The sequence below is a fragment of the Anas acuta genome, chromosome 6 (genome assembly GCF_963932015.1).
Source record: "Anas acuta chromosome 6, bAnaAcu1.1, whole genome shotgun sequence".
Lineage (NCBI taxonomy): Eukaryota > Metazoa > Chordata > Aves > Anseriformes > Anatidae > Anas > Anas acuta.
The window spans coordinates 35,256,408-35,275,753 of NC_088984.1; the positions used below are offsets into that span (position 1 = coordinate 35,256,408).

A 19,346-nucleotide genomic window follows, 5' to 3' on the forward strand; every position below is an offset into this window, starting at 1 on the left:
AAAATTACTTCAGGTACAAGAGAGCCACAAAAACCCACACATAAACACTGAAGAGAAACCTAGTGCGCATTCCTTAATAAATCAGGCTTGGTTCAATCACTTAAAGGTAGGTCACATTGTGATGTTTTAGACATGACACCAGTCAAGACATCTATGTGAGGCTAGCAGGCCCAACGCAGGGCACACAGGAGACCCACAACTCTTCTGGACTATGAGCTGAAGGCTGGGCAGGATGCACCACGGCTTCTCGAACGGCACCAGATGCTTACACACATGGTACGTACCCATACGGTGCTCCTGGGACTGAGACAGTTGGAGATGTCCTTCCTCCTTCCCTACAGTAATTTATCTCAGTGCCCATGGTCCTAGTGTACCTAAAGCGGGTAAAGGCCCCACATAAATTTATATATTCATGCTATTAAATTGTCAAGGAAGCCAGCTGATATTTGCTTTCTGCATCCCCCCAAATACACTGCTGAGAATGAAACTCATTTGCCACTTACTGCAAATCTACCGAATGGCTCTAAAATCCAAAAGAATTAAAATCAGGTAAAACCACCATAAACAGATAACCCAATAGCGTTTGCATAACCACTTTGACCTAGGTAGCAGCAGTTCACTTGTGGTTGTATTTAACTGACTCTCACTTGATTTGCAATAGCTGGGGCTCTGTCTCGACCTCCAGAAAATCTTTTTGCCAAGGAGTGCAAATGCATGGCTGCATCAAACCGGCTGCCACGTGGTTTCACTAGCAGGTTTGGTCATGCTGTTGCAGTCAGGAACTGCTGGCACTAGTATGCAAGCTTCATGCTACTTTTCAATAACCTATGCACAGGGCTGGATGGGTTTTAATGCTCATAGAACAACTCGTGTTTTGGTTTGACTCTGCTCCAGTTTCAGCTTGCACATGTCTGGCTTTGCAAAACCCTGATGGCTGAATTCAGCTAGAACTATTAGGTAATCTTCTAGCGTTAAAATTCCTTACAGCCTTGGTTTACTCTTTGTATTTTGCTTTATTAGGAACACGAAAATAATTTACCTGCCATGTAGCTTGCATAATTAACATAAACCTTTTGCTGCAGCCTTTAATGAAGTTGGAAATATTTTGCTGACATGGAAGGGGAAGGGCTGAGGTTGTTAGCTCTGAAGAACTTAAAACCTCTGATGTAGCATCGCACATGATGGAATCGGACGGAATTAGCAGATACAGTGCCTGAAAAAAATACTAATACTAACAATACTCAAGAATCCCTTGTGAAATATATTTTTCCTACCACTTTCTTTTTCTGTTCATCAAATGAATTCAGGTAAGACAGACTGTGCTCTAGGTTTGCCATACAATCTCTTCCTAAGGAGATTAGGATCCTTACCTTCACATTACATAACTCAGATACTATACATACAGTACGTATACACTCTGAAGCATTTCAAATATGCAAATATAGTTTGAGCATGTAATAGTTTAGAATTACGATTAATACTCTGCAAGTGTTATTTATGAAATTCATAATTTAAGGAGATCTTTTCCCACTGTACTGTGAAACATTTTAAGATGGCATAAAGTTTATATAAAATATTTTAAGGACAATTAATTCCATTATTAAATGGAATTTAGTTATTAAATGCCTTGAAGTTTCAAAAAACCCTAGGTTATATAACATTGCTTTGTTCCTATTTTACAGTGGCGGAATGTGGAATATTTGAAAGTCGCCCCTTGTTTCTGGTTGTTCAGCTGGAAAGATATCTTTTATTGTTGTTTTCTAATGAAATGATGTACAGCTACCACTCAACCTGAAGTAAAAAGGGCAAATAAATTGCTCCTTTCAAATTCAGGCCTCAAAATCTCCCAATTTAGAACGCTGAAATCTTTACCTCTTTGAAATAGTAGGCCTATTCATCTCGAGACCCTCTGAGGACAGCTACTCATCAAGTACATTCCTCCTTTTCTGTCTTTGGCCAACGAAACGTCCAACCAGGTCACTTTTCAGAAATTTGACCTTAGCATGCACTTAGTTGGAGGACGACCTGCGCTTTTTTTGGTGGTTTGATTTTGTTTGGTTGGTGTTTAGCTTTTTGTGTTTGTTTCTTTTCTTTTCTTTTTTCTTTTTTTTTTTTTTTTTGGTTGGTTGGTTGGGGTTTTCTCTCTTTTGTTAGTTTGATTTTTTTTTTTTTAAGTTACATTCTGTTTAACACCTAGGTTGCGTAAATGAATACTCCTATAAAACCAAAAAGCATTTTTCAGTGTCAGGCTGAAATCTACTGGTTTGCTCATTTTACTTGCTTCTCAATAGCAGCACTGATTTTGGTATTAAAATTATTTCAATATTTCTTGCCTAACTGTATACAGTGGGAAGTCACTGAACTCTGTTCCATGTAAATAAATTTGTTCCCAGAATTTGCCAAGGGTGATTTTACATTTCATCTGTCTCCCTGTTCACATCTTAAAAATGTCCCAGGGAACTGGAAACTTCTGGTTTTGAAGTGAAGTGAGTCCATCTGAGATAGCAAGCTGAACAGAGCCCACTGCCAAGCCTCAGAAAATCTTCCCTACTCCACTGGAGATGCAGGAAGCAAAGCAAGGGCACTGCAGATAATATGACCAGAAGACCAAGTTTATTTTCACGTTTTATATAGTTTGCAACTACAGCATCTGGCCGTTTTATAATCTCCCCTTTTTCATTCTAGCTTTTATCTCACAAACTTTGCTTCCTGGCACTTTTACTACAAAGTAATTTATACAGTAGATGAAATGATCCATAAAAAGAGTAACTACACCGCAGGAATGAATAACAGCAAATTACATTTGCTGGGTACATTTTGTTACACGCATTTTAAAATGTTTTAGAGATTTAAGCAATGCATCTATCACAAACGCAACTGCATCACAATCAACATTAACAACAGGAGTACTGAAGAACTCAACCAAGCACCTGCCTTTTCATCCACTGGAAAAAGAAACATGAACTCTTTTCTCCAACCCTCCACAAGTAACTGCTTCCACCCTGACACACATACTCTGCAGCCGGTTTTGTATACTCACTGTCCATCTGTTTTTAACAGATTTTACTCTTAAACAATACATACCAAGCTTGGCTTATTTGTTCTACTCTCTAAACTTTTGTCTGATTATCACTACTTCCCTCCACATCTGTAAGAGAAACGGGAATTCCACATTCAAGCTTGGTCAGCACAGTCATGAAAAGGGAAATCACCTCCTACTTGCTTGCACTGCCTTGATCCTAACCAAAGATCACTTACAATGGGAAAAAAACTTTTTTTTTTTTTAATAAAGCGTTTACTTTGAGTCTCCAGCAACACAAGCCAGAACCTGCTGTCTTTTACTTATACCGTGGTGACAAACATCCCTAAACATAGAAATGTTTGCGAGAGCCACTCTGTATATTCAGAGCTGGAAGTCTGTTCTACGTTCTCATGCTTCTAGCATTTGAATCATCTCACATGTCTTAATTAGCAATAACAAATGTTTAATAACAAATAAGCAAATAAGTGAAAGCAACTGCCCTCTTTCTCAACTTCAAATTCATTTTAAAAGTACACAGGAAGTGAAAGTCAGGTTTTCTTTTTTTTTTTTCTCTCTTAATTCTCTAAGTTATTCACTTAACTACTTCATCATCTGCATTGCTTCAAATTAATGTTGTACTTTCTTTCTACCTCGTCTAATTTCAAGGGAATTACAGGTCACATTTCACCTTGGAGGTGAGGCGTGCTGTAAAATAAGCCTTAATTACAATTAAGAAACAAACACAGCCAACACTGACATTACAGAAACTGTGAAACTGATGAGATGCCAAGATATCAAGTATTATCAAATAGACATCCTCTCAGCTTCAATGTACCAACTGTACGAGGCTCTGCTTTAACCCATGGCTACATAAATAAACATCACAGACCACAAAGATTAACACTGTTTCCTGCCACTCCATGCTGGCTACAACACATTTTGATTTCACTTATTTCCAGATGCAGCTCAAGATTTCTAATGCAACTGAAGAAAATGCCCATCAGGAGGGAATTTTGAAGGCTTTTGGCAGTGGCTTCATTTATGTCTTCATCCTTTTATTTTCTCAAACTACTCCAGCCTTTTTTAGTTATGTTTATCAACTGGAGAAAAACTGAAGAGTTATTTGGAGAAAGAAAAATCACATCTCATCTCGTTATGGTAATCCATTACCTACAAAAGTAGGGCATGTAAACTTTTTTATGTACATTTGCTTGGATATTTTTCTTGTATAATACAAGGTGTATTATTAACTAAAACAACTTGCATTCAACCACATTACTTAGTTTTGTGTTAATTCTAGATAACATTAAATACACAGAAATTGAAAATCTTGAGAATAAATAAGAAAAAAAATTCTAAGCTTTAATGGAAATATGTACTGATTTAGAACAAGGCTAAAAGAAAAAAAACTCACTGAAGTTAAATTACTTGTTTTTTCAAAAAAAAAAAAAAAAAAGTTAAATTCTTTTTATGCTATCTTCTGCCTCTTCTTTAGAGACACAGTAACTTGACCACAAGAGAAAGAACTTTTTAGGCATAAATTATTCCTAAATGTTCCCACAGAAGTCGGGAAAAGAAAGAAATAACAGCATCACACGATGCCAACATTCACAAATGTCTTCTGCTTCTTTTTAAACGATACTCCTTAACATTCATTCATCAACATAATATGCTTTTTTCCTTCTACTTTTGTTCCACATATGCATACACAAATTCCTTCATACGTTCTTCACAGCTTCAGTACGTCCCCCACCCTTCTCTATTAAGACGTGCCACGTAGCAATCAAATAATTTCTATACTTCCAGGCAATGACACGATCTCAAGAAGTGAAAATACATACATTACCAATTAGCTTCTATGCACCTTAATCTTATCAGCTGTTTTACTGCCAGAGAAAGTACAGGAAAGGACTACGTGGGTCTTTACAGATGTAAATCATTTGCTTGATTTTATTCATTTTACTAGAACGTAAGCTTGATGATATCCCAAATGCTTTAGTTCAGTAGTAAAACCGTTCAGTGAGGAGGAGACAAACCAGCTCCCTGTAGCTATTTTTAGGCAGTAGTATCATTACTTTTACTGGTAGCATCAGAATCTGTTTTATGGTAACACCTGGAGCCCCAGAATCAGGCAAAAAGTCTTGGTCCTTTCTCAAAAAGTTTACTGTGGCACCAGTGGAAATACCAGGTAAGCTGCTGCAGTCCGGGAATTCATACACTGCAACCCACCTGCTTCACTGCCCGTAGCCTTCACCACTGCCACAAACATCACAGGGCTCTAAACCCACCCGTTTCCTTACACAAGGCTAAACAATGTCTGAAGAGCATCATCCGAACTAATGAAGTTAACACTAGCTTCTCTGCTGAGCAGGAAGGAAAGGTCCCTCTCACTTTCTGCATCTAGGACATGAAGAAGTGTGAAATGTGGCAACATCCCACTAACCGAGTGAAGAGGCACTACTCCCAGGCTTTATTCACATATTTCAGGGCCAAGTGAGGAGCAAACAATGAATCACATCATTTTTATTTGTTGGTTTTCCTGTGTAAAAATTCATGCATTATGGGAGTTCCCTCTATCACCAAATTACAGCCTGAAGGTTAGGGAGTATTTCCAAATTTCCTGATGTACTCTGTATGCAAAAGGTAAGCATCAGTAAGGATAGTATTTTCATTGCATGACTGCTTACCATGGTTAGCAATAGCTTACACATACCTCCACGAACAGAGCAGCACCACACTAGAAACCCTCCAGATCGTTATTGTATACGGCGTGATTTTACAGACAACAGAGAGGGAAAAAAGCACAAACCCAAACACCCCATCACCCGATCTCTGGATAACGTTGCAGATCTTTGGCTTGTGTAAGTTATTCCACTGAAGTAATGGCACCCCTGTGATTTACACGAGCCTTTTTCCCCCCCTCAAGACAATAAGGCCAGGAGACAACTCCTCTCCATCTTGTTCCAATCTCCCTGATTAATGTGTTGTGAGAGTCCCAGTTTTTATCTCCACCAACCCTAGCATGCCAGTAGCCAACACTCCCTGGGTTAATCTAGTGCCAAGAATAACGTTACTGTATTTTCTCTTAGAAAATAAAACAGAGAAAAGAGTAGTCTAGAAAGAGCTAGGGAGATGAAACCAGGACTGGATTTAGATACCACACCACTCTCTTCCAAATTAATGACAGATTAATAATCCGTCATTCTTCCCAAATATAGTAAAAGTGTATCGGCAGATTTAAATGTGGTCTTTGACAAAAATTTCATTACCATAAAATTTCTACCAGGAGACACTGGCAGAGAATGGACGCTTAAAACAAATTTTCATAAACAAACTGAGAAAATCCTAAATTTCCAGTTCAATCCTTATCTTAAAAAGCTAAGTGTAGCCTCTTCCCTTGTACTTTGCATAGGTGAATGAAAGCAGACCCTGCACCTTCTAGGTTCCTAATGCTGGCAATGCTGGGAGGAGGTTTTGTGCTCGTGCCCTGTCTCTCAGAGAGCGCAGAGCCATGCCAGCAGCGTGCATCGATGACCCCTCGCAACCCAGTTCTGGGTCAGGAAGAGAACTTTCTGACCATTTCAGGGCGCTCAGTCCTGGGGGTTTGGTTCCAATCCTGAGCATGGGGCTCGAAGGCGGTGGCTGCAGGCAGCCCGCAGCTGAGCAGCGCCGGCGTGCTGACGTGGAGGAGGCACTCTGCTCCAGGACTGAGTGGGTCCAGATGCTTCTTCTCTCTTTAGAAAGGAAATTATAGTCTGCACAAGAGGAGCTTGGCACAGCCAACCTTCTAAGCTAGGAAATTTCATGATCTGTTGGAATATATTAACATGTACATTTTCAACTCCAACAGAGACAGAGCTTGTTTCTGGAACAAATGTTTGATAGGGGCTGGGTTGCAGGGCCTAAGGGAACACGAGGGGCTGGATGATTTCATTTCCCCTAAGCTAAGGCAGTTGGCAAATGCGGTTTGCTGCTTTTTTGCTTTTATTGTTATGAATTGTGTGGATAATTGATGGCAGGTTGCCTAGAGCCTAGGATAGGCCTCCTTCATGGAAGCTGACATAAACAAACGGTGGCTTGCCTTTATTTCAGTCATTCTGTGCAGATTTCAGAACCAACAACGACCCGTGGAACATGGAGAAATCCCAGCCCAGAAGACTCGAGCAAGCTCATGGAGGTCACCCTTGAGTCAGTTCGTGCTCCTGACTCTCGGCACCAGCTGCAGGCACAACCCCTTCGGGTGAAAGGGATTTCAGCTTCCAAGCAGCTTGCCTAAGACCATTCCCAAGCCCTGAACTTACAGTTCATACTGCAGATCAGAGGTAAAATAAATAAAAAGCGAACCTCCTGAGAGCTGCATTTAAAAATAATAAGAAGAAAATAAAATCAATCCTCATATTCTCAGCCAAAATTCTCCAAGCTCAAATAAACCCATTAATACTGCATTCAAATAAAACATTTACCCTCCCAGTTATACACCAGATCTGCACAGGTGTGTGTCTCACAAGCTATTTGAATTCCTAGAGCACAAAAAGTGTTTAAACTGTAGGCAAAATATGTAAGCTAAGGTTGGTAGCTAGGTGCCAACTTGTACAAGGATCAAGCACAGCTAATTTCCATTTCATAACCAGTTTAGTTTAGCCTTGAAAATAAAAACCAACTGTTTGAAACATTCATTTGAAATTTATCATGTTCTTCATGTCAATCTATCAAGGATAATAAGAAAAAAGTTGATTTTAAACTTTTTCAGTGCAGAAACCAAACCAGAACCACCACTGGGACAGCCGATTGACAACAAGTGAGAACTGGTGTGTATTTGATTAAGCACTTCTCCTTTTTTCTCCTCAAAGTAACAGGAACACCTAAAGTGAAAATCATTTTGGAGTTAGTAGGATCTCAGGCACTTAGTTTTGCCAGCTTGAAGCGGTGCTGGGAGCCGAGGACACAACGGGGCGCGAGGAAGGAGCAAAGGAGCCGGAGCACTGCGGTCACTGCTCATCAGGCAGGGAGCAAGAAGGGGCATGTAAGAAGGGGGAAAGTTAACATCTTGGTCAAATAAAAGTGAATTCCCTGCCCAAAATGTGTTTCCCACCCTAAGGAGGAGGCAGATCTGCAGCGAATCTAACTGCCAACCCCCAGTCCAAACCCTGCTCAGCTGCCCTAGGTAAATGTCAGACTGCCAGAGGGAAATTCCCTCCACCTCCCCCTCACTCAATACTGCAAAGAGCCAACCTCCCAGCAGCACTGACACCAACGTTGCATTTCTTTTATGGCACAGCACTGGGGAAGGCACAGCAGAGGACATAACCATACATTTTCCAGAAAATGCTATGTAATTTCAAGTTAACAGCACTGCGAGCTCTATAAAATCCCTCTGTGAAGTACGTTCTCTATGTGCACCTCATTGTTATGGTTGGCTGGATTTCTGTAATTATGTACAGTTTGAGGTCAGTATGGAAAACAGGACTCATCCTTTACTGGCGAGCTCACTCCAAAAAGAACATACCCTGAGGAGCCCAGGGATCAGGCACCGTGGCAGAAGAGCCAACTGGTAAGGTACAAAGGCTGCGATTGCTTCATTCAGAGCACAATTCCTCTTCGGAATATCTTAAGGGCAATAAATTAAATCCCAGATGCACATCTGGTAATAAACAATGAAAGAACAGAATAGCATCCATATAAATCATATCTCTGTTACCAAAAGCATCTTCTTCCAAATAGGACAGTGTACACCAGCCGGTGCAAGTCTTTTGCACAACATCCTCGTGCAATGGAGCTAAACAATTAAATATAAAACAGGTGTCTAGAGCTCCCTGTGAGACGCCCTTACACAGAAGGTGGACATTACATGAATAAATCTTTGAAAGCAATGTCTGGGTATCAGAGTATCTGGAGGGAATATTCAGGAGCAGCATACAGTTGGAAATGGAAGCCTAAACCCTCTCTGAATTTTGTAAGCACATCAGACTCCTCGTGATGCAGGAGAGAGTGCATTACTACAAGTGCTGGCAAACTGATTACAGACCTGGTTGAACAGAAATTAAAACATTGCCTTAGTGTGAAGACAATTCATTGCCAAAACCAGAGCTGTCTGGTAGGATGCTCCGACTTGTTTCCCACAAGATGAGGAGAGGAGAAAAGAAAAGGAGGAGGAAAAAAATAAAATAAACAAGAAAAATGGTATAACATAGGAAGGAAGCATTTTGAGGACTCACTTTGTGTTTCCTGGTGTGTGGTATGTCTGTGTGCATGGGTGGTGGCTAAATCTGCAACTGCTCCCAGCCCCAAATTCATTTCTGGGTTACCAGAACGTGTAGCAGAGCTCACGAATGACACATGCGTACATCACCCTTAGGAACAGGGGATATGTTTAGTCCAGTAAGACTTGAAAGAAATATTTCAGATGTCTGACAAGATCATGCTGTACCGCACAAGAAATATTCACTGTACAATATACATCCCTGCCCATGGCAGGGGTTAGAACTAGATGATCTTCAGGGTCCCTTCCCTGAAGGGGAGGTTTCACGAGCAGTTTTTCCTGCACGAGCTCAGAAATCATTCACCAAATCCCCATCCTATTTGTACCAGATGACTCGGGGTTAGCAGGGCGCAGACCTTCCACCCACAGAAACAAGTGCTAGGAGAACCTGGCCGAAGCAAACAGCTCTAGCCCCCAACCAAAGTTTGTTTTGTATCAGAAGGCCTCCGAATGCTCAGCTATTTGCCTTGCCTGCCTATGACACAATGTCCTGGAGCTAGCTCTGCCATTTGAATAAACAGTTTTAAGTCAATACTGTCTGCAAACTTCGGAGCATCAGTGTCCTGGTATTTACATTACATTGTGAACTGCTTTACGCTGTATAAACAAATGACTTAGAAAATTCTGCGTCTTCCTAACTTCAGGGAGGAATTTCAGTCTTTCAGCCTTCACAAGGGAGAAGACATTTAAAAAGAAAAAAAAAAAAAAAAAAGCAAACAAGAAGAGTGAATTTAACCACCTTATAAAGAAATAAAATCCAATCCAGGAAAAATCACTCTGATTTTTATTTTCTTTGAGGCCAGAAGAGTAAGCTGGTAGTTGCAACCAACAGCCACTGGAGACCAGTTTCAGTAAAAGCATACCCCTTTAGCTAAATCACCTGCAAATCTTGTGGTTGTATAGGGAAAAACTCGAAGTTTGAACATGGACCGCTCCCCTAACCAAAAGCAATTTATTTTATTATGCTGGGAGATAACAAGGGTACATTGAACCCATACCTTTTTTATTCAGCTTTCACTTCAGCTTGCCATCTTTCAGCTCACAACGCCATTTTATCTCACAAGAAGTGCTGTATTTTCGGCTACATTTTGAAACAAGTTTAAACATTTAATCTTTTGGATAAGCAAAATGAAAAACTGAAATAATTGAAATCCTCATTCATTAAGGTATTTAGGCAAACACAGCTAACTACAAGTCAAGCCATTGTAAGAAAAAAGGCTATTCATGCACTTTAAGTTGGACTCTAAAGCACTCCACTGAATGGGAGGTTTAAATCACCAAACATTTACTTTCTGTGTTCATTACATTCAAACACAAACAAAATCCGCTGCCTATCTTGCACAGTGCCTGTAAAACAGACAAATTCCATCCTACAGGGGTTTCCTAGGAAACCAGGGAAGGCTCGAAGAAACAGAGAACAGCTGGAGGGGGGGAAAAAATTAAAGTATTGAGTTCTTCATATCCTCAATTGTAAAACCATGAGAAAGATATCACTAATAAAAATTAGAGCAGTACAATTCACAGTGGTTGGCCCTGGAATCCTTCACGAGGACAAATATGCATAGCCTGAAGAGATCAAGACTTAACTCTTCTCTCCCTGCCTCCCAAAAAGCTAAATAAATGGAAATGTGCACGATTTGATGCAATGTGGGAAGGCTGCAAAGCCTGTCTGCTCAAAGGAAGACAAACCTGACAAAGAGGTGTATGTACTGAAACCTTACAGCAAGCACCAAGTCCTGTGGCTCAGCATCTAGAGATTTCTCCGCACAGGGGCCAGATTCCACTTCCGAAGTGAGTCAGCTATTCCAACCGAAAATCCATGCGATTCAACAAAAATATTATTAGAATGATGACTCAGTACATATATTACAGTAGTTCCCTAAGGCTTCACCGGAGATCAAGGATGCTTTGTGTTCAGCAGCACTGCACAAACTCGTAGGAAGGTCCTGCACTTCACGGTAACAAGATACAATCAGATTACACCATAACGACTCAGTCTCAGCATCCAGGTTTAGATAAAACTTTCTCTCACTACAGCCAAAGTTGCAACCAGAAAAATGAAAACCAGGTAAAGAACAACTTGTCCCTGATTTCTGAAGCAGACTGGTGGCACTCTGTCTGTCATTAGAATAATTTTAACATCCAGTGCTGTCAGAGCAGCCATACTGTTGTGTTGGCTCTCCCTTCCCCACACAGCTCCATTTTCCATGTTCTGCTGTCTTTGTCGCCAGGCTCTATGTCTCTTACATCAGGTTCTTTGCTTCCTTTCTTCCTTTGTTGCCAATGCATGTTCCAGTGTTTTCTGCCTCTTGCCAAAACAAGCATTTAAACATCTGGAAATCATCCTCCATTACCTTCTCCAGTGAGACGCCCTGCAATGTAGTTCCCATACAGTGGGAATGTCTGACGTCTTGAGACATCACCAGATATATAAATGCACTGTACATATATAATATACTACAAATATAATGAACTATGTATTACACTAATCTAAAATTTAACACACTGGGAATTACTAACACAAATGAATTTCTGTGAAAAATTTCAGCATTTATACCAGTAGCATCACAGTCCAAAATGTTTCTGATTTGAAAGAGTTCTAAATTAAAGATATTTACAATAAATACAAAAGATGATGCTTATTACATGCAGACTTGATTTCTTTTCTAGGACATGCAACTTGAAATTAAAATATTTTTTCCACTAAGACTTCCACTCAACAAAGCATTGGATAACCTAAATGGGATTTCAGATGCAAAACTGGGAGCCTTTTCTGTGATCTGCCTATAATAATGACATCAAAGTACTACGATTTGAATACTGGGCCTGTGAAAATCCTCATGTCTTCAGAAGTTGTTGCCACATGCATTCCTCTTCGCTGCTCAGACAACTCAAGCTGTTTTTAAAGGTTCAGTTTTTAATAAAATACAGGATTGCTAACAAATCTTATGCTATGTCTCATTAGAGGCAATGTATGCCTAATGCACCAATTTGGTCCTGTACACCTTTCACCAAAGGCGTTATTTTAATAGCTCACATTTCTGAGGAAACACTCTGAAGGCATATATATCAGCTTTTCACATGAAAAACTCTTCCCTGTTCCCCATGAGTTAGCATTAAGGAAAAATATCTACCTTTACCTGGGGTTGGTAGCTGAATGAACAGCCTTCTCCATCTTTCCCTCATGCTTTTCTGCCTAACATGAAAACACGTGCTGAGAAGGCTGCTTTCTCTACTAGATCCTACTATCTGACAAAGAATTGCATCCTTAGTTTTACCCTCCTCTGATCACACAGCATAATGTGAACTCTGCTTTTTGTTTGCTTTTAGTTTTTTGAATCACCAGTCCAACCTACACTTTTCTGAGACAATTCTGCTCTTTGATTTACCCATGTTTTTGCACAGATGGCGAGTATTTCATTCCTCAGTGTCATTCGTATCCTGCTTTTTTCTTGACCAAGATGACTACAGTACACCACCTGTGAAACCACAAGGTATCATCCACAATGGAGATAAATTACTGTTAATCTTGTACCTTTAATTAACGGTCCCACCACTCACAACAGCAACATTCAAACCAACACTGGCTTAAAGAATTCAGGAGACAGAAGCACCAACCACTTTATTTGCAGTGAAATGCTTTCATATAACACTGCATAAGCCCTCAAACAGCAGTCTTTTGAAATTATCTGGAGAAGAGGGAAAAAAAAAAAAAAAAAGAAGAAGAAGAAGAAGAAAATAACTCTACTACATCTTTTGTGCAAAGGTGAATGGAAAACAGGCAAGCAAGCAAGCACACCTTGCATCTACTGGTTCTGGTTTAATTCTTTCCTTAAACATCTTTCTTTGTCCTGTTGAGATATTTTACAAGACGGTAGACATGATACCTTAGACTGGAAAGTGATTAAAAAAGAAAGAAAAGAAATCAAGATCATCCACGATCTACTGTTAGAAGGACAGCTTTAAAGCAAAGTCTCAGCCCAGTGTCTGAAGGAACCCAAATAATACAGCTATCCAGGGACAGGTGGCACAAGTTCCTCCCAAACGAGGAGCAATTTCTTCCTGACTAAGCCAGTATTTTCATGGTCATTTTAGAGTGCAATATTAATCTTGGAGCAACTGGGCCAAGACACAGACTCACAATGATTCCTTTGACCTCCCTTATTCCCTCCCGTCCTACACTACGGGGCCATTGTACCTCTAATATTTCACTTCAGGTCCTCAGCTTGCTGACGGCTGCTGGCAAGGACTTGGTGACCGAAGAGTGTTTGGTGAAGACATTGCACTGACATTCTCAATCAGACGTCTACTGCTCGGCAGGGAGCAGGCCTGAATGAAACAGCGTACTCTTGCCTTCCTACTCTCAATGAGTTCACATCCAAACCTCTGAGTTCCTGCCAGCAGCATCAGAGTTGCTGTTTTTGTTTCTACTCAGCCACATTGTCCCAAGAACAGGGGCACAGAGATTCACATTAATTCCCTTGTCCACCCATGCTACCGTTATCTGGTCCAAAGGCTATAAATGAAAACCAACGAAGGCACAAAAAACTGTGCAAGTTTCTCCCTATAAAAACAGCCCCATTATATCATCCTTCCAACTGTAGTATTTATGCGAAGCTGCAGAAAACCACGAGCTCTCCAAACCTCCAGTCAACCTTCAACTGGCAGCAGCATGGCCAAGGAACAACCTTAGCCTGGCTCTTTGGAGACGAGACCTTTCTTCGGCAGCTAAGAAAACCAGAATCTCAAGGGCCCGCATGAATAGAGGCTTCCTGCAGGAGAGCAGCGCACTGGTGGCCCTCGGACAATCATCCTTAGTCTACTATATAGTAGACTAAGTGCTACTATTTTCATAACCATAAAGCAGCCTATGAGACAAGAGTTTTGATGTGGAAACTCAATGGCAGCCAAGCTCTGCTTCTAGCAGACAGAAACCATGGGCAAACGGAGGTTTGTCGCAGCTCAGGGCATGTCTGGTGGTCAAACACCTCACTAATATAAAAACCCTAGGTGCAAAAAGTTGTTATCTGTTTCCATCAATAGTGGCTGTAGTTCCCAATCTCTGATACATAAGCATTAAAGGGAGTCACAGAATATTCCATATCTGTATTTTCCATAAGGAAAGAACTCCTAATATCGACACCAAATATGTTCAGAATCATCAACATATTCCTTGACCTGTAGTAAGGATGCTTTAGAGCATCATGGCATCAAAAGACCATCGCTAACACATGCAACAGAGGGTTAGATTTCCCACTTCTCGTATCTATTTCCCTTCATCTGCAGAAGTTTGTAATGTTCATTACAATTATTCAAAAACTTAAATATGCAAAAGGCTTTGGAAGCAAGAGGGTCTAAGTGCCCTTGTTTGCAGTCAGTAATAAGGAAGTCTAAACACGTGGGCCTTTTTAAACTATTAACTTGGAAAATGTCCCAAATTTGCTGAATTGTTGATAAGAGTTTTAGGAATGTGTCAGTTCCAGGACACGCAAGCAATGCTGGAGTTCCTGGAAGGGAAGGCCCCACAACGTAGGATTTCTTACTTGCGCAACATGAATATTACAGTAGGCAATTTCAATAAGGAGCAACTAGGAAGCAAAATTGCCTATCACTTTCTCTTTCTCTGGTAACTCAAAAAGTCAGAAAAAAACATAAGTCATCAAAAAATTATCAGTGTGGAGAAAAGGTATAATTTATAAAGGCGCAATGTATGGATTACATCAGCTATATAACCAGTACACGGTGTCACCCACACGGTACCCCTCACCCTCAAAACATTACGTGTTTTATCAGCAACTTTTCTGCAGCTTGAAAGCATCTGATTTCTTCAATAACTGAAGAACATTTGTTTTATACTACTAAACCCACAGTTTTCCTCATTCCCTTCTCACTATGCTTTGAATTAATGCATTACACATTGCAGTTCAGATAGCACCCGGTCTCTTGCAGGTGACGCTCTCGCCAAGGGTTGAGAACACTTCAGCAAGGTGGGTCTGCTGCGCTGGGAGGGTTTGGGCAGCGAGCACAAGGCTTTCCTCATGCTTTGAATGTTCACCTCCAAGAAGCCTTCGTCAAAAACTGAAATTCCAAGGTAATCTGATTAATTCATTTTACACTAAAGGATACTTAATTTCGCCCTATGCATTAGGCTGAGGATAGGTTCTTTTGGCTATAAAATAAGTTAAAGTCTCTTCTCCGATCCAATTGGATTATCAATTGGGTCAGCACTTGAATTTATTCTTTCTAATCAAATTTTTCTCAAAATTTCTTCTATCATCAGGACCTCATACACAAAAATGAGCAGGGTCACAAAGACAAACATGGGCGAAACAATCAGTGTACATATAAGGACAGATCACGTGCCTCCAGCTGGAATTTCGGCTATTTTTTTATTAGTACTTTATTATTTTTTGGCTCTGAGTTCATTGCCTTTCTCTGTATATGGAAAAATAGCTGCACACAGGCCACGAACATCTGCTCTGTTTTTTTTTAAAGGATTGTAGCGTTGCATAAAGGTTTGCCTCCAGAGGAACTGGAGGCAAACCCACACATACACACAAGTATCCCTGCGTTTCTTTTCTCACAAAACACTGAAAACCAAGTAAAATCTAGTGAGTTGACCAGCTCTACTTCTAACCACAGACAAAGCATATAACTTCCAGCTAGGCTGGAGAGAAATCTGGCTAGATATTACTTAAACTCCAGGCACTGCTCTTAAGCAAAGTTTCCATCGGCACATTTATTATAAATTGAGGTTTATAATATTTTTTTCAGAAAACTTCTAAAAAGCTAACCTAAATTGAAAAAAAAAAAAAAGTTTTCTGTTAATACACGTTACTGTTAAAAAGAACCAACCCTGCAGTGCATTACATGACCAAATGGACCCGAGGGAATGCTACCGTATTGAAACAAATTGCAAGGACGAAAAGACTTCATCAAGAAATAAACGGTGCATGTGCCAAAATATGAGAATGGGAGACTGAGGGAAAGAAATGACCATTCTGGTTTCTAGGGCAATAATCTACATTTGTAAATAGTGGGGAAAAAAAAAAAAAAGCCTGTACAACAACCATCAGACACAATTACTCTTCAAGCACAATGCATCTTCTGAAAAAGCCAAGCTGATGTGGATGGCTTATGTTGTGTGGATTCCCGAATTTTTGAGCAAGTGTCCACTCATTCATAGGAAGAAACTTCCTCAGGATTCTTCTGGAGGCAATTTCTCCTTCCCACACTGTTACAGGCAGGGAGCCAACCACAGATATTCAGAAGTCATGAGTCAGTCCCCAAAGAACTGAGTTTGTTGTTTTGTTGTGTTGTGTTGTTTTTGTTTTTTTTTTAATAAATAATAGATTCTCATTTTCTACTTGTTCAGAGCCATAATCACTTCTGGTTTTGAGAGATTCACAATGATCAGACCCACAAACACTGATATAGGTGCACACACACACGCGCTTTCTCTCACACAAAGCAGAGGCACACATTTAAGCCAATGATCCTAAGATCTAGAACTCTGAGAAAAGAAAAAGCAGGTATCAAGATCCTCACTCAGATTGTGAGAGCTAGCAAGACTGAGATGTTTTTTCCCCCTTTTCATCTCATTCTCCTTAGGAACTCTCAGTCAGGTTGAAAGATCCAGGAAAACCAGGGGAGCATCTGATATGGATGCTCAATAATTTCCCCCTCACAGCTACAGTGCACTTCTTGCCATCATATTCCCAGCACCTGTCACAGAGAGGAGGCTGTACAACATTTTAACCTCTTTTCTCCCTGAAGATAACGTCTCTGTGATCAGGGACAGGTTGATGGACATTTTAATAGCCCCAACTCAATCAGCTCAGCTGCATCTGTCTCCATTAAGCCAGATCTCTCCTTTATTTGGTTTCCAAAGTGTCGAATTCAAAGAGGGCAGAGAGGATCGTGAATTCAGAGGGGACAACCCTCATTTGTCTGTTCTTGTTCACACAGTGGAACGAGGGAAATTAGTTCAGATACTTTTAATCAATGCTAGGGCTCACGCTGATCTCAGCTGACATAGGGCTGACACTGCCAGAGTGGGACAGGGAAGGATAAACCACACAACATGCTGAGACGAAGGTGAGATGCAGAAACTGATGAGCACCTAATGGCAAATCTGGGGCTGTGGTGAGAAATATGAGGTTGTGGCACAGGGCCACCACTGCCATGCCCCCATGGGCTCTGCACAGACGGATCCTTTTGGAGGAGGCAGTTCCCACAGCTGCAGCTCTCAGCCAAGTTACCAAGAGACCTTCCACTCAAGGTGTGTTTCTAGCTTTCTTAAATAACCATGTCAAAGAAAGCAATCACATTTACAGGTCCAAATGGATGGGAAAGGATGGCAGCAGCATGCACTGCTTCTGCGAGTGCTTTCCTCTATACTGAGTCCTAAGGGAAGAGGAAAGACAGCACTGTGTGTGGAAATCCCTCCAGCAGAGCTTCCAAGTAGGCACAGCTGAAATTGTGCTATTTAAGCAATCTTCTGGGCACTCACTCCATCTCTGAGCCTGTCCATGCCCCTACAAAGAACACAAAGGCATTTGCAGAGCTGCCTTTATTCCTGTGTAACTCTTTAATGGACACAGTTAAAACAGCTAGGAGCAAAATAACTAATTTTCCTGTACTAGGCTTGAAAGTGTCTTTCACATTTTGATGTGCATTTTAAGTGTGTGAACTATACTGCACTGGCAGCCAGGTGCTCTTGAGCAAAACAGATCAGCCTGCAATAGTTCCAAGAGAAAAAAAAATAATAATAATAATATAGAAGCTGGCATTACTTAAAAGCACAGCAATGATAACAACAACAAAGTTAATCTGGTTTAAAGAAGCATTACAGCTCTTTTATTATTTTATATATGTATATATTTACCTGCTTTATTGGTTTGACTTATTTCTCAATATATGGATGTCACTCTCACTGCCATAAACTCTGTCAGATACTTCTGCAAAACTTCTTTCTTGCTTCCACTGTGGTTGACATAACCAGTTTCTAATTGTTCTCATTTTTTCCACCACTGGCATGATAAATGACTGCTGCACCAGTTTTACATACTTTTTGAAAGTCTGAGAGGTTTTTTTTCCTCGTTTGCACTTCCAAAAGCACCTTACTTGTTTCCTCAAGTACCTCTGAAATTTGTTTAACATGGCACCTACGTTCAAGTGACACTTGACCAACTGAGTGGGGAGGAGTGAAGCAGCAGCCAACACAAAATCACTGGCAGTCCAACACAACGTACACTGCTCTTGGACCTCTGCATGAGCTGGTACTGAAACCAAGACAAATGAAGGGCAAAAATTTCTCCATTTGGCAGCGTTTTGGGGCTTCAGCCAGGAACTCCATCAGGACTGAAAACCCCTTGTTTATATTCTTAAACCAGACCGATGTGTAGGATGCGCTCCCTTCCTCCTCGCTGCACGCCACCCCTCACAGTACAACTAGCTCTGTTTTCTCTCCATGTTTTTATTTCCAATATATTGAGCTTATGAGAAGCAGCTTCCTCGTACGTATGGTAGACAAAAGCTATTACATTCACAAACAGGAAGATGAATAAGTGAAATAAGTGCAAACAGATGTCCCTAATTTATTACAACGTATTTTGCTCGCTGGCTTACCACGTATGTCTCGGTTTCCTCAGCCATCAGCATATGGGAAGTACATCCCAGAAGGTGTTGCTACATTACTGGCTCATCCCCTAATTTCCATAATAGCAACAAACTAAGAAGTGAGACGTAATAACTTAACCCAACAGACATCCCACATAAGATTTGCCTTAAAAGTAATAATAATAATAAAAGAAAAACCAGTAAAATGTATGATTTTTGCTAAACGGCTACCAAAACCTGAAGTCAATATTTTCACAAGTGCTTTCTCTGGCATTTTAAGTATCTGAGAAATCCACAGCATGTGTCTCCCTTTATGGCGAGGACAGGAATTATACTCCCAAGACTATACAAAGTGCCCCCTCTATGGGACTTCTCCCACAGCTGTGTGCGGCCAGGAGAGCCCCGCTTTGCTCCGTGGAACAAAATTTGCAGAACCGTAGCTGT

General features: G+C 40.6%; 1 protein-coding gene across 1 annotated transcript in view; it reads right to left on the reverse strand.

The window, feature by feature from the left end:
* The window catches only part of COL5A2 (collagen type V alpha 2 chain), a 100,516-nt gene that overhangs the window by 79,682 nt on the left and 1,488 nt on the right, over positions 1-19,346 (reverse strand). The gene's annotated exons all lie outside the window — the stretch shown is intronic.